Consider the following 15,067-nt stretch of genomic DNA (forward strand, 5'->3'; position numbering starts at 1 on the left):
AAGTAAGTAAAGTCATTGTATTCCCTGCTCTGAATTTTTAATGAAGGTAGTAGAAAGACAATCTTACTCATTTCATAAATAAAATCACTGATGTTACTTCATGAATTTCGGCGTGCTCTAGATATTAGCATGTTTATTTTGAGCAAATGATGCAATAAGGGATAGAGATAAATACAATGCAGTAGGCTTAAAAGTGTATATAACTGTCTGAGAAATCAGAAATTGCAGATGAGAGAAGAATGACGATTTATCTATGACTGAAATCGCCAATAAAATATGGAACATGATTCGTTGTAATTATTTTGCGTAGTATGAAAACCTTCGTAATGTAGGTGCACTGGTCAGGGAAGACCTACAATTCTGATCCTAGGGCATATACGCCCAGCAGTGTGATTGAGAACATGTGTAACGTCCGAGACAGAGAGAGATATATAGAGACAGTCCTTATCAATGTAAATTAAATCTTTATCCGGATGCACATACTTCACTGAAGGTTCAACGTTTTGTTTGAGAATATATGAGATGCTTTGTAGAAAATGATAGTGCTAAAAAATACGTTACCATTGTAGAGAAATGACAAAATTACGAATGCTGCCTTAGGAAAGCAAGGTTTGTAATTTATTTGTCAGAAAATATGCGCAATATTTAACAGAAAAGATGATAGTAATGTAGGTTTATCCCGCATGCGCAATTGCAGCTGAAACGGGTTCGTAATAATTACATATTAGACATAGTCTTCCTTTCGGAATTTGTATAAAAGCTAATCATTAAAATATAGATTTATCATATTTTACATTGTAAAAATATGTTCATGTCATCAACACTATTAACTGATCATCCTGACGTTTTGAGTATAATTTTCTTTTGGGTTAAATAACATTATATATATATATAATTTCAGAATCAATTCCCGAGATGACTCTAAAGGGGTTTCCTGTGAGCATTGAAATATTTTCTGAGGTTAAGTAATTTAATATAGCTCCTCATGTAATCCATGTGATTAAAAAGAGTTAGCAATTTGATGCTTTTCCATATTCACACTGCATCTAATGTCTTGTAAATTAAATTTATATTGTTTGAATATTGCGTATTGAGCGAGTTACTAATATAAATACAGACTTCAGAGCTAGGTCATAAAGTGCAAATGATACTCCTACTGCTTTTATGGCAATCATTTGAATCAGGGGAGATACAAACAATTTTTTGGGAATTGAAATATAAAGCAAAATTTCGAACATAAGTTGCATTTTGACGTGGTAAGACACTGATTATATTAAACATAATGTCAATACAAAATATGATGCTTAAAATTAATAATGTAAAAATGTAATAAATGACAGCTTTAGTAAATGTAGTCTTATAAAAAGAAAGTGAGAGAGGTGGGATATCGAAAATAAAGGCGTTATAGATAGTGTGATAGCTTCGACTAAATTTTGTATAAATGAAGAACTGAAGAACTGAATGAAACATTTTTGTGAGACATAAATTGTCGAGGCAAATATTCATTGCTAAATATATGCTAAAATGTATTTTCATGGAAATTGATTTGTATGCAACGTTCCCATTTACGAATGAAGATAACGAACAGAATATACAAAGGTGTTATTTCTATGTTGATTTCATCGGGGTATTTTATATATCTTTCAATATATCTATCTATCTATCTCTATATCGATCTATTATTCTATCTATCTATCTATCTATCTATCTATCTATCTATCTATCTATCTATCTATCTATTAGCCTAAATGCGATCTTTGGTAGACATCCGAGCAACCTTTAGGCGACCGCAGTCGCCTAAAGGATATACCTAGTGTCGCCCAAAAGTCAGACAATATTTTCTACTGTTTCTGTGAAAATAAAACTGTATTAGTAACTTGATATATATAAATGAGATAGCAATAAGGTTAAAACTTATTTTTAAGTGAACTTTGTTTTAAAAGGATGCTTAGATGTTTACATTTTAATTTTTTTATATATATTCGCGGAGCAACCTTTCTGCGACATCATGTATATCACGTATATCTTTTCTGGTAGCGTGTATGTTTATATCATTAAATAGATTTTAAGTTTATTTTTGATCATCATCTTTTTACATATCGCACCGTTAGCATATATAATGAAATACCATAGCCCCACGTATTAGCTAAATATTTTGCCCACTTCTAGGTTTAACCTCCCGTAGTGAAACCTTCGAGCGTAAGCTTCCGGAAAAGAAGTCTCTATATTTTCAAAAATAGTCACGGGTTTGCAGTTGCCTTACAGAAAACGCATTGTATTTAGTGCAAATATAATGCAGGGATTTGTAGACGTAACAGGGATCTAGCAGTGTAGCCAGTAGGAAGAATATTCCAAAGTGTGGAAGAGGTTTTTTGATCATGCAATTTGACTGTGACTGTTGCTTGTTTATTCCGTCAATAACTCCTGTTGCAAACTGGGCCAGAATAGCTCGCAGTGACTTGCATCATTCTTAGATATAGTGCATACTGTATATTAAAAACTGGCTTTTGATTTAATCTACATGCAATTTAGGTGCTGGAGATACTACACAATGACACACCATTATATGGGTGGGGGTGTCTCGTATAGTTGATAGGGTAGTTTATCTATAAATGACTGTTTAGAGTAACGTCGTTTTCGCCCGTCAGGACATGAACGACGATTACCTATAAAGAATATCGGGTACAGATAAAATACCCGCCTGACAACACCCACCTCCTACCTCTTAAAAATAAAAGACAAGACATAATAAAGTGTTATACTTTATTTTTCCTGACATCCATTAAAAAGTACCCAGTTAATTAAACACCCTATCACAAATACTAAAACCCCATCATTCAAATAACACCTGTTCTTTTCTTATAGGAGCCCCAAGTGGCCTAGTAGTCCAAAGCGCTCTCCGTTATGGATCACTGCCATCTCACCTCTATCTGCGTAGGTTCGATTCTCAGAAGAGTCAGATTCGACCAATGTGGGTATGTGAGAAAGCTTGCCAGTAGCTTCTCGAGGGTCGGTGGTTCTTTCCGGGTATTTCCCGGGTTCTTTCTCCACCATTAATACTGGCCGCCATGTATAACCTATCGTATGCTTAAAAATGGCATTATACCCCTACAACAACAACAACTTTTCTTATATGTGTGATTATTAATATAATTCAGGATAATTACTGGCTCACTTATCCAATACATGTATCTGTTTTACCTGACTACACCATGGTTCTGGTGCATGACATAGTCACATGATTGGCCTGCCATGATGGAGTCCACTGGTATCGAGTATTATATATTTCAGTGATTTCCATTATCAAGTCGTAATGTGTGACACATATTTTAAAACTAAACAAATAATGAATGATCATTTTGAAAGATGAACACTGCACCTTCAGAACAAGCATGACATTACCCAGCTAGCCCCATCTAGATCTGTCATTGATGATCAAACATTAGTGATTCCAAAACAGATAGTGGAAATTACCTGAAGAAAGGTCATAAGAAAGAAAAGACAGTGGATCACGTGGTAAATTTTCTATACTGCTAAACTTTTGTTTAGATCTGCTTAGTTACATATGAGTGATGGGGGTGGGTTGGCATAGTTTACACTACTTTAGGTACTATTAAAACTTGTTATTAGCTTTACTTGTCATAGAACAGAAGAGGTTATGTGATTGTCTATCATGCATATTTGTTATCCATCCATTTGTCTGTTACTGCTAATTTGTTATTAAATCTCCTGCACTACATTGAGGATGGCAGTGAACCTTTTCTTATACACGCATTCATCTCATGATCTAGTTGGTCCTAAATGAAGACACTGCTACTCAGATATCCAATATGAAAACAGAGTATTTACAAGAAGTCTTAACATACAGTTATCGTCTAGTTGAAAATCTTGTCATTACTTCTCAATTGTTGGTGATATAATGTTTTAACTAAGACTTCTCATGATGTCTAGGCGATCTTAAACGAAAAGGGTGCTGATCCGAGTTCCATTATAGCTGTCGCAGCCTTGATCGATCTTAAAAGCTGTTTATCATTACTCCTCCATAGCAAATAGTTTTGTGACAATGATGCTGGTCACAAATCCAATATGGCTATCATAGTGGCCATTTTGAGAACTCTGTCATCACTTCTTGTGCTAAATGGATTTCTTATGAACATGTGGATTTTACTAAATACTTAAGGTGTCTAATGAAAATGGTGCCACTCAGGCCACGACAGTCACCAATTTAATGGTCATATCAGCATGGTGTTTTAACTGAAACACTTGTTGTGATGTCTAGTTGGTCATAAATGATAATGATGCTTAACTGATGACCCAAATGGTCATTTGGAAATTATTGCTCTACTCTTCAATGGGAAGTAATTTTGAGATGGGTATTCGTCAGAAGAGTTCTTCCGGTGTCTAGTTAGTCCTGAATGAAAACAATGCAAACTGACTCACGGTATGACCACCATGCTGGCCATGTTGAAAGTGTCGTTACCTCTGCTCCTCCTAAATGTATGCCTATATCAACATACGGTTTTCAAAAGCAGACTTCTTATGATACCTAGCTGTTTTAAAGTGCAAATGTTGCCATTGGTAGATCCAATATTGATGTTACATTGGCTGTCTTGAAAATGTTGCTGTCACTATCCCTCCCCCCCAAGCATAGATGGTGGTATTGTCATTAGGATTTCACTAAAAGATTTTTAATGTTTCTTGCTCCAACTCTTCTTCAACCAAGTAAAAGAAAAGATAAAAAATCATCAAGTTTTGTAAAATTCAACAGATAATTTATTTCCTTTTAATAAAAGGAACTTAACAGGTTCTTCCTCCACCATTAATACTGGCTGCCATGTATAGCCTATCGTGTGCTGAAATATGACGTTAAACCCCACAACAACAGCAACAACAACAACAAAATGACCCATAACAGTGTATAATCATTAAAAAAAATAATATAGTATACATAACAGTCTACCTAGTCTATACCAATAAAAATGGTACTGTATTAAATTCCTGGAAATTCTACTCACTCATAAAAGCATCAATCAATTTTAGGGACTCTTGTTATTTTTATTGTAGTAAAAGTAGTATTTGTTGTTATAGTTGAGAGATTGTTGTTGTTGTTATTTTCTGTAATATGACAATGAATTTTGTGCATGAAAATTAGATGTTACTCAGGAGTTGCTCTTATTTTTGCATAGTATACTCCCAGCAAGAGAAAAAAATACCTAGATAAAAAAAAACATAACTGCTGCACTATGCATTTTTCTTCTGTATATCCAAGTAGGAAAAGGTGCAATTTGGATCATCCAATACACATGTTTTGAAAACACAAATAAAAAGTGAGGGATTGTTCCTTAATTAATATTGAAATATTAACTCAGTGATAAACTAGTTGCAATTGGAATTTTTTACATGATAATTAAGTGTTGGTAGTTTTTAATCAGTATATTGCTGCATTAATTGGCGTCATCCTTTAATTTGTTAGAATCACAAATGTGAGCACGAAAACCTCAACCAGTAAGCTGTTTTTACAATTTTAACTTTATAATTGCCATAGCTGAACTTAAATCTACATTATCTCAGACGTTTGGAATAAATATAACTTGGATAGTTTCAACATTTAAATCCAAACATTAATGAGTTTCAACATTTATTGTAATTCAAAGATTAATAAGTTTTGACATGTCAAAAGTGGTTCATATAAAAAAAATGGTAGCTAGTTGAAATGTTGGAAAGAAGAAGTAAATGATATAACAATCCAATTTGTATCAAACTTGCTGACTGTAAAAAGAAATTGCATTATTAATTATTTTACCAATTCCGTGGGGCCCAAAGTGGCAGAGTGGTCTACTATGCTCACTGTTATGGATCACTTCCATCTCACCTCTGTCTGAGTCTCAGGCTCGGCCAGCGTGGGTATGTGAGAAAGCTTCTGGGTTGGTGGTTGTTTCTGGGGTTTTCCCAGGTTCTTCCTCCACTATTTATACTGACTGCAATATATAGCCTATCTTGCGTTGAAAACTGGCATTAAACTCTATAACAACAACAACAAATTCCATTTGTCGTTGCGGGCTGCAGGAAATAATTCCATGGGCCATCAGTTTGAGACCTCTGGACTAGATATATGTAAGCTGTACCTTCTAGTAATGCATGGCAACCTTAATGTTTCTTCTTACAGTTTTTATACAACAACCATTTAATAATATTATATGCGCACCTGTTTTCCAGATGTCAGTCTGCTTGTTCCTTACTTTGTTAGGAATAAGTTAGGCTCCCTACAGTCTGCGGTTACCAAACAATTTGATCAGCATGCCTTTGGGAAGAGTCTGATTAATTTTAAGTATCAAAAGTCAGGGTGACTAAGACGGAAAGATTGAAAATGGTTATCTACATGTATACTCACTGCTTTGACCAAACCATGTAAATGGCCCACATAGGAGATGAAAAAGACACTAATTGATTAAGAGAGAATGTCCCACTTGTTACTTGGCGCTTTTGTTGGTGATTGATATCTAGGAGATGATTGACTGTGGTGTTATTGCCTAGATTGAGTAAATAACAATGTCAAATATGAAATGAATAGATCGAACAACAGAGATCTGAGCAGTGATATAGAATAGAACAACACAAGCGCCCCCACCCCGTATTTAAAAAATAACAATTTAATCAATGACATAAACAATATGAAATTGAACAAGATATTGGAATGATATACTTTCTCTTAGAAATAGAATTTCAAAATTTATAAGAAATGCGGTTTTCCTTTCCGTTATACCGATAAAACAAATTTGATCATAGAGTCGAGTGAACAATAAAACTCATTGCTCAGCATGCCGGCATAACTTGTTTGTGTCTCCGTCCAAATTAAGTGTTTGTGAAAGGTCAGAGTCACTGTATTCCTTTTCCTGTTTTCTCTCTATCTAGGCTCATTTGGGTCTTCCACCATAAATTGGTTGTCTGTTATCTTTCCCAACTGGTTTACATATAGAGCTTTAATCCCCTTATGCTTTCCAAGACACACTCTTTTCTACGACTGAATGTCTTCGTGTCCCTCACTTCCAGACACCCATCCCATGGACAATGTTTTAATGAGAAAAGATACTTGCTCTTTTTTCTGGAGTGGTGCATCCACTTCCTCATAAAAATTTGGACTGCCAAAACGTTTGGGGAAGAAGATTTAAAACATTGAATTTTGTCATGGAAGCACACACCTCATTTAACTTAGAATAATTCTCTTTGGTCCTCCTTTATTAATAACTCTTCAGGAAAAACTAATTTTAGACACTTGTTTCCAAATGGCACCAGACTGCTCCAGTGGCCTAGTGGTTAGAGTGTTAGCCTCAGATGCAGGAGTTTGAGGGATTCAACCCCACGAGAGTCATACCAAAGACTTATAAAAATGTTTCTAACAGCTGTATTGCTAGGCGCTTAGCATTAAGAGGTTAGTGTTATGACTGCTCAGCCTACTATAATGTGACTGGGTCGGGCATCATGCTGCTTGTTTGCGGCGTGATACCCTAGTGCTAGATATCACTATAAACTTCCATACTGAAAAATTATAGGGATATGACTGTAACATTGAGAAAGCTACTTGAACATTCGAAATCACACGCACAAGATCCAAATGGCACAGAATTGTCTCAGGTTTGTCTCTACATTGCGTTTCCCGCCACTTAACCCCACGTTAATGTTGACTCTTCTATATCTCTAACCATTATTCCAGCAGGTCCTAATTAAAAATCAATCATGCCCTATCCCATGCGGCAGAGCATTCCATCTTACACATGCAGTTATTTATTGCAGGCCAAGCCTATACGCTAAAGTTAATTGTTAGATGTCACCTTGACTGCAACAAGATTCCACTTAGTTATGGTTCAATAATCATCTTCCAAAATTCATATTGTTACATTGATTTTGTAGTCAGGGTCACTGACGATTTGGGGAAATATAGTTTACTGACAATATCTTCTGTTCTTTGTTACCTACTATAAATCAGAGATTGTGGATGTCATGCATTTGAGACTAAAGACACCTATTGATTTGGGGACACAGATCCCCAAATACAGTTTCAACAAATTATTTTAAGTACTCTATAACCTAATTTGACCACATTTTGTGGATGACTCACATTTTAGACAAGGAATTCATCTATCGATTTTGTGGCTTTGAGCTCAAACTCCAAGGTCACATTGACTTAAAGAATATATATTACCAGCCTTGACACATTTGAACTTTAGATCTGCATCCCATACTCTGGTCAGAATTTTTTGTTGGCTTGCATTTCATGCTTTAAACACAGAACTGTTTTGATATTGGAGTCTAATTGGCACAGTTACTGCATGATGAAAATTGGGTTGACTGTGTACAAAAGGAAAACTTCATTTATTTCCATGACCAAAATTGTCATTTGATTGTATTTGAGTTGAGAAAGATCAGGTATTTGATAATATAGTAGGTAAGGACTTTTGAGGTGCGACCCACCATAATGGAGGTACGAGGGCTGCTACTGATTCTTGGGGAATGAACTGAATGATGCTCATAATTTTGGGAATGGATGTTTGGTGTACTCATTTGGTGATAGCAAAATAAAACTTAAAGCATGTATCTCAGAACATGATCAAGTGGATTATTCTTACCCACCATGCTTTATTGTCAGAAGCAGGATATTGCCTTGTAAGGAGTTAAGAATGGTTTTGCATTTCTAATGAAAAAATTAAAGTGTAGTATAATTTCAGCCATAGTTAGCGATGTTTCCATGAAAACTTTTACAAAATATAGCATGGGACATCTGTCACATTGCCATATGGAACATACTTTGCATACTATCAGGATCATATGGAATTGAAACCAAGGCAAGCAAAATATCTTGCCTACTCAAGATGTTGGAATACAGGCCTAGCATGACGTCTGGTGCAGGAAAATGAGGCTTCTTGCTTCAAATAAAATGGCTTGGCAGACCTTGGGTGATGCAGTAACTACTGACAGTTTTCAAATTTGGCCAGAAATTTTTGTTGTGCTTTTGCTGTTGTAAAAAACATACTAATTACTAAGTCTTGTTTGCGATTTTAGATTAAATATTAAGATAATTATCACTCAGAGAGATACAAATGTTTACAGATGTTGAGTTAAGGGTCTGTTTCCTTTTTAAATGAAGAATGTTCTGGAAGCAAACTTGCAAACTAATGCATAACATACAAGCAAACATAACAACTTGCTTGCCACCAACAGCAGAACAACTCGATAACTGCCTGCGTTTATTGCTCGACAAACATACCCCAGCTACCAATTGCAGAGTATCAATTCAAAAGTGTTCTCCATGGTATAGCAGTGTTAGGGACCAGCTTTGCACTGCTAAAAGAGACTGCCGTAAAGCTGAAAGGCTTTGGCTTTCCACCAGATTCACTATTCATAAGCAGATCTATGAAGCCTCTAAGAAGAATGTCACTAATATAGTCCATGCAGCGAAATCAGTCCATTACATTACTATGATCATGGAAAGTTCCAGCTGCAAAGAGCTCTTTGAGATTACTAACAAGCTAATGTCAAGGAACAAATCTACACCACTTCAAACTACCTTCTCTCCTGTTGACCTTCCGGACATGTTTGCAAATTTCTTCCGTGACAAGGTACAAACCGTTAGAGACAAGCATGACACCAGAGTTTCAATTGACTTGTCGTCACCATACAGTTGGGATACATAATTTCAGCTGCAACCATTAGCAGGATTTGAACCTTTCTCTATGGATTTTCGTATGTACAGTTCTGGTGAAGAGTGCATCAAAATCATGTGAACTTGATCCAATTCCAACATCACTGCTGCTTGAGTGCTTAGATCCAGTATTGCCTTCACTAACTGATGTTATTAATACCTTTCTCTCATCAGGGGAATTTCCATCATTTTTCAAAACTGCCATTGTAGGGCCTCTGCTGAAGAAACCGCCCAGTTTCTATTCTCCCACTGATATAAAAAAATCTTAGAAATGGTTGATTTATCCCAACTTTTTTCTCATCGGAGATCAAACAGTCTTTTTAGCAATGTACAATCTGCATATCGCCTTTGCCACAGTACTGAAACTACTCTTCTCAAAGTAGTCAATGACATTCTCCCTGCTTTGGATAGCGGAAAGATTAGTGTCCTCACCCTCCTTGATTTGTCTGCAGCATTTGACACAATGACCATAATATATTACTTCACCGTATCCAGCATGTATTTGGCATGATATAGCCTTACTGTGGTTCAAGTCCTACGTGGTCAACAGGACACAAATTGTGTCTGCAAATGGAATACACTCCAGCCCAGTTGATCTATGTTGTGGTGTTCCACAGGGGTCTGTTCTTGGACCTTTTCTCTTCATTCTGTACACTCAGCCGCTCTCAAGTGTCATACATTATCATCCAGTGTCTCAGCAATTGTACGCTGATGACACCCAAATATACAAATCTAGCCACCCAAATGAAGTTGATGCTACCATCCAAGGTGTAGAGAGGTGCATTTCTGATGTGAAATCATGGATGACATGTAACAAGCTGCAGATGAATGATGATAAAATTAAGGCGATTCTGATTACAACACAAAGACTTTCTCATTCACATCCTTTACCTCAAACAATAAATATCAGCAACACCAACATTAAATTCACACAATCAGTATGAAACCTAGTTGTTACTCTTGACAGTACTCTCACATTGCACCAACATGTCATGAACATATGCAAGGTTGCATATCTTGAGATAAGACGCATCAGCTCCATTCACAGATATCTTTCAGTTGATGCCACTAAAACACTTGTGTGTTCATTAATACTTTCAAGACGACTATTTTAACTCCATTCTGTCTGGTTCATCTGAATATCTACTCCAAAAATTTCAAAACACAGCTGCTCGGATTATACTTAGAGTACCACGATCAGAGCACACCTCCCCGCTGCTCTGTACCCTACACTGGCTATCCATTCGATCCAGAATCAAACACAAAATGTGTTATCTGTGCTACGTTTCACTGACGGAGTCTGGTCTAACATACCTATCTGACCTCACCCATGTGTATAAACCAGCAAGATACTTATGCTCCTCATCTGACAATCGTATACTCATTATTCCCACTATGAAAACAAAGACATATGGACAGTGTTCTTTTGCATACCAGGGTCCAGAAACGTGGAATGAATTGCCCACTGAACTTAGACACAACGACACAGTGATCATTTTCAAGAGTGCTCTCAAAACTCACTTATTTCGACTGCAAGAACAAACTTAAAGACCTAATGTCTCTTGCCTTAAATATTATCAGCACGTTTTTTTATGTTTTCTAATGTCATGGTGTTTGTGTTAGTAATCATATCATTATATGTTTTTTATCTTATAGGTGTGGTCTAATGTTGTAAAGTGCTTAGATCTTGTAAAGATTATGTGCTATACAAAGTCTTCATTATTATTATTATTGTGAATTTAATGGGAAAATGAACTTTTGACCCTCATCCAGGTGATGTTATTGTGTCTTGTCTTTTGTTATATATATATTTTGTTTATTTCAGAATGATTCATTTCATATCTTAACATCAGTCTAGTGGAGTCAGTTGTGTTCAATTATATTTTGTGAAGATTTAATTTATTTATTTCAAATTTTGATTGTAATTACAAAGTGCTCTTTGATTTTAGGACTAAATTACTATCTTGGAATTATTGTGAATTTATTCAATGATATTTTGGATTATATTGTTGTGTTATATCGAGACTGTCAGCACATCCACACTATTCCAGACTTCTGGTACATCGGTACATTCATTATCGAATTTCTTTTGGAATACTACTGGAATTCATTTGAAATACTTGATACCCATTGGAGTTAAGTTATAATTTTTGGGACTATTTGGGATGCATTTCACAGTAGTGTAAGTTCCTGTTAAACTTTCACTTTGTGTTCTAGGGAAATAAATTATCTGTTGAATTTTATGAAAAACTTGTTGGCTTTCACTATATTATGATACTTAGTTTAAGACCATAGAGCCATAACACCAGTCAGTTCTGTGTATGGGGCTTTGGGGTGTAAAAGAGATGTACAGTACTGGTATAATGTAGTGCAGTTTTTCTTTGAATAGAACCTAGTACTTGTATACTTTTTTATAATTATGAATTTATATTTAAAAAAATGCAGCTAGATTGTACTAATTGCCATAATTCATATTGGTTCTTTAATTACACTGGAAATAAATTAAAGGATACTGAGTTTCTCTTAAACAGGTTTAACATATTGCTGCCAGGGGAGGAGGGTCAGATCCCTTGCAAAGTTGTGATCATAACAGTTTATGGCCATGAAATTAATTCTGAGTTATTTTTGCATGATTTTGTAACTGGCAATATTCTGTGTCCAAAGTTTAAGCATGTCAGAGCCGATTAACAGTACATGCATACAATTTTTGTTGTTATTTATCTGTCTATAACAGCTTGAATTCACTAGACAACACTGTGGCATGCAGTTATAGAAATATCTATTGCAGTTTGAACTGTGTTTGTAGCCATTAATCGAATAACTTCAGGTACCATGATGGAACACTGCATTGCGAGTTTCTCAGATTTTACTTTTCACGCAAGATTTATTTAGGATTCATGTAGAGCTTAAAGAAAAAAAGAAACCTGATAGCACAATGAAGGCTCCCTCTAAATAAAGATTGTGCCCCTCTTGTAAGCTACCTGTCTGATCTGTTCACAAAATGTGCTGTATAATTTGCCTCAAAGAAACCTTCATCCATTTGTCGAAATTATGCATTTGGACTAAAACTTCAAAGTACACGAATAGTAGTAAAATTTACCCAGCTCTGAAAGTTTTGCCAGGCTAGCAAATTCTTCCCCCACCCCCAGCTGAAAGTGCACCCCACCCAAGGAATTGGCTAGGTGATTATCCCCCCTGCCAATTACACCATTAGAACATTTAAATAGCAAAACTACATTTATAAAAACAGATACTAACTTAGTTTAAAAATTGTATAAGAACAAATCTCTGCCCCCCCCCGAATATATTAGTTTTTAAAACCAGTCATATTAAAATAAATATTTATGTTACAACCTTCCATATTAACAAAAATATATATATGTCCATTCATCATTGAGAGGGTTATATGTTTTTCTTATTTTGTTTGGATTATATATATAAGTAGAATATAAGATGAGGAAATATAATTTTTGTAAGGTCTCACTTGGGAGAAATATGATTGTCCCAATTTGTCAGTTTTTATTAGCATGTATAAAATAATTTTGTATCTTATTGAAATTGCAAATTAACAAGAAAACAATAGGAAGTTTGCAACCAGTGTTGTAAGTATTCTAGGTATTCCTTACTTTATGTATATTTAATGAAAGTGTCACATGTGTGATGACTACAGGTGAATGTTATTGTTCTAACTGATATTTTGGGGGTTCACTGGATCAGGGAAGGGTGGTCAGAATTTTGAAAACAAATAAAACCACAAAACTTGTCTATTGCAAAACCCACCAGAAATGTCATATGTTCTACACATAGTAATTATCACAGGTAATTCCAGGTGTTCCCTACAAGAAAATGGTCTATAATCCCATTTATAAGAGCATCTGGTGGCATAAAACATTGGTATAAATAAAGTTGAATATCATTAATATTACTTCTTGACTCACAATCATGGATGACAAGTTATACATTGATGTAGTACTGTATGCTAATGAAGGCGCAAACCTGGCAGCTATCAAAGCTCTCAGTAAGAGAAAAAGTGAATTGAGGTTAAAGGTTTTACTGCAAGCAGTGGTATGCTTTATAAAGATGACTTCTTAGAAGAAGTGAAGTATCAGCCGTCCTAGCAAGCTTTCATTTTGGTAAGTAGTACTTTAAAAAATTATTAATCATAATATATTTTTAATGCAAATTTCTAAGATACTCAGATAACATGTACAGAGCCTGGATCTATTGGCCACACAAAAAAAACAATATAACTACTTGCTAAGTTACTTGCTATATTGATACATCCATACTCTATCAAAATCAATTTTCGATCATTATTCCAGGAGTGGAATCTGTTTGTCTCTGATCTCTGTCTTCCTCTGTTTTTCTATATCTTAATAACTGTCTTTCTCTCTCTCTGTCCGGGAGGTCGTGGGTTCGATCCCCGGTCGAGTCATAACAAAGACTTACAAAAATGGTACTAACAGCTGCCTCGCTTGGCGCTCAGCATTAAGAGGTTAGTGTTAGGACTGGTCGGCCTGGTGTCAGGATAATGTGACTGGGTGGGACATCATGCTAAATGTCTGCGGCATGATGCCCCAGTGCTAGACATCACTATAAACTGTCACACTGCAGACATCGTAGCGATATGACTGAAAAATTGTTAAAGCTACGTTAAAAATCCAAATCACACACACACACTTTCTCTGTCTCTCTCTCTCTCTCTTGTCTCCCCTCTGTCTTTCTCACTTGCCTTTTGTCATCCTTGCTTCCTTTCTCCATATTCCATGTTTACTTCTCATTCTTCATCTGTCTTCCTCTCTCTATCTTCCTTTTTGTCTTCTCTCGTGTCCTCTTAATCCCTTTCCCTTGTTTCTTCCCTATTGTCCTGTCTTCCTCTCTCTCTCTCTCTCTCTGCCACTTCCTCTGTGTCTGTCTTCCTCTAGTCTCTTTCTTCCTCTGTCTTCTATCTCCTCTATCTCTCTCTCACTTTTCTTCCATATATATTCCTCTTACTCTCTCTTTCTTCTCCTATATCTTTCTTTCTGTCTTCCTCTCTCACTTTTTCTCTCTCTTTCTCTCCTTTCTTTCTCTCCTTTCATCATCTGCCTCTAGAACTCTCATATACTCCTCTTCCTGTCATTCTCTCTAGCTGCCTCTCTCATCCTTTCTTTTTTATCTCAATTCCTTTCTCTCTTCTTTCTCTCTAGCTCTTGCTCTTGCTCTCTTCTTTCTCTCTGTGGTACACAAAATACATAATTATAAATTGTAAACATTATTTTCTTGTACTTTTGAAATATAATTGAATTGTTATATTTTTATTTTAACAGGTAAATACACATGGTGGACATGACAAAACATATGAGAAATGCCATGAAGAGTATTACTGGA

The sequence above is a fragment of the Sinohyriopsis cumingii genome, chromosome 10, assembly GCF_028554795.1.
Source record: "Sinohyriopsis cumingii isolate HCF-2022 chromosome 10, ASM2855479v2, whole genome shotgun sequence".
NCBI lineage: Eukaryota > Metazoa > Mollusca > Bivalvia > Unionida > Unionidae > Sinohyriopsis > Sinohyriopsis cumingii.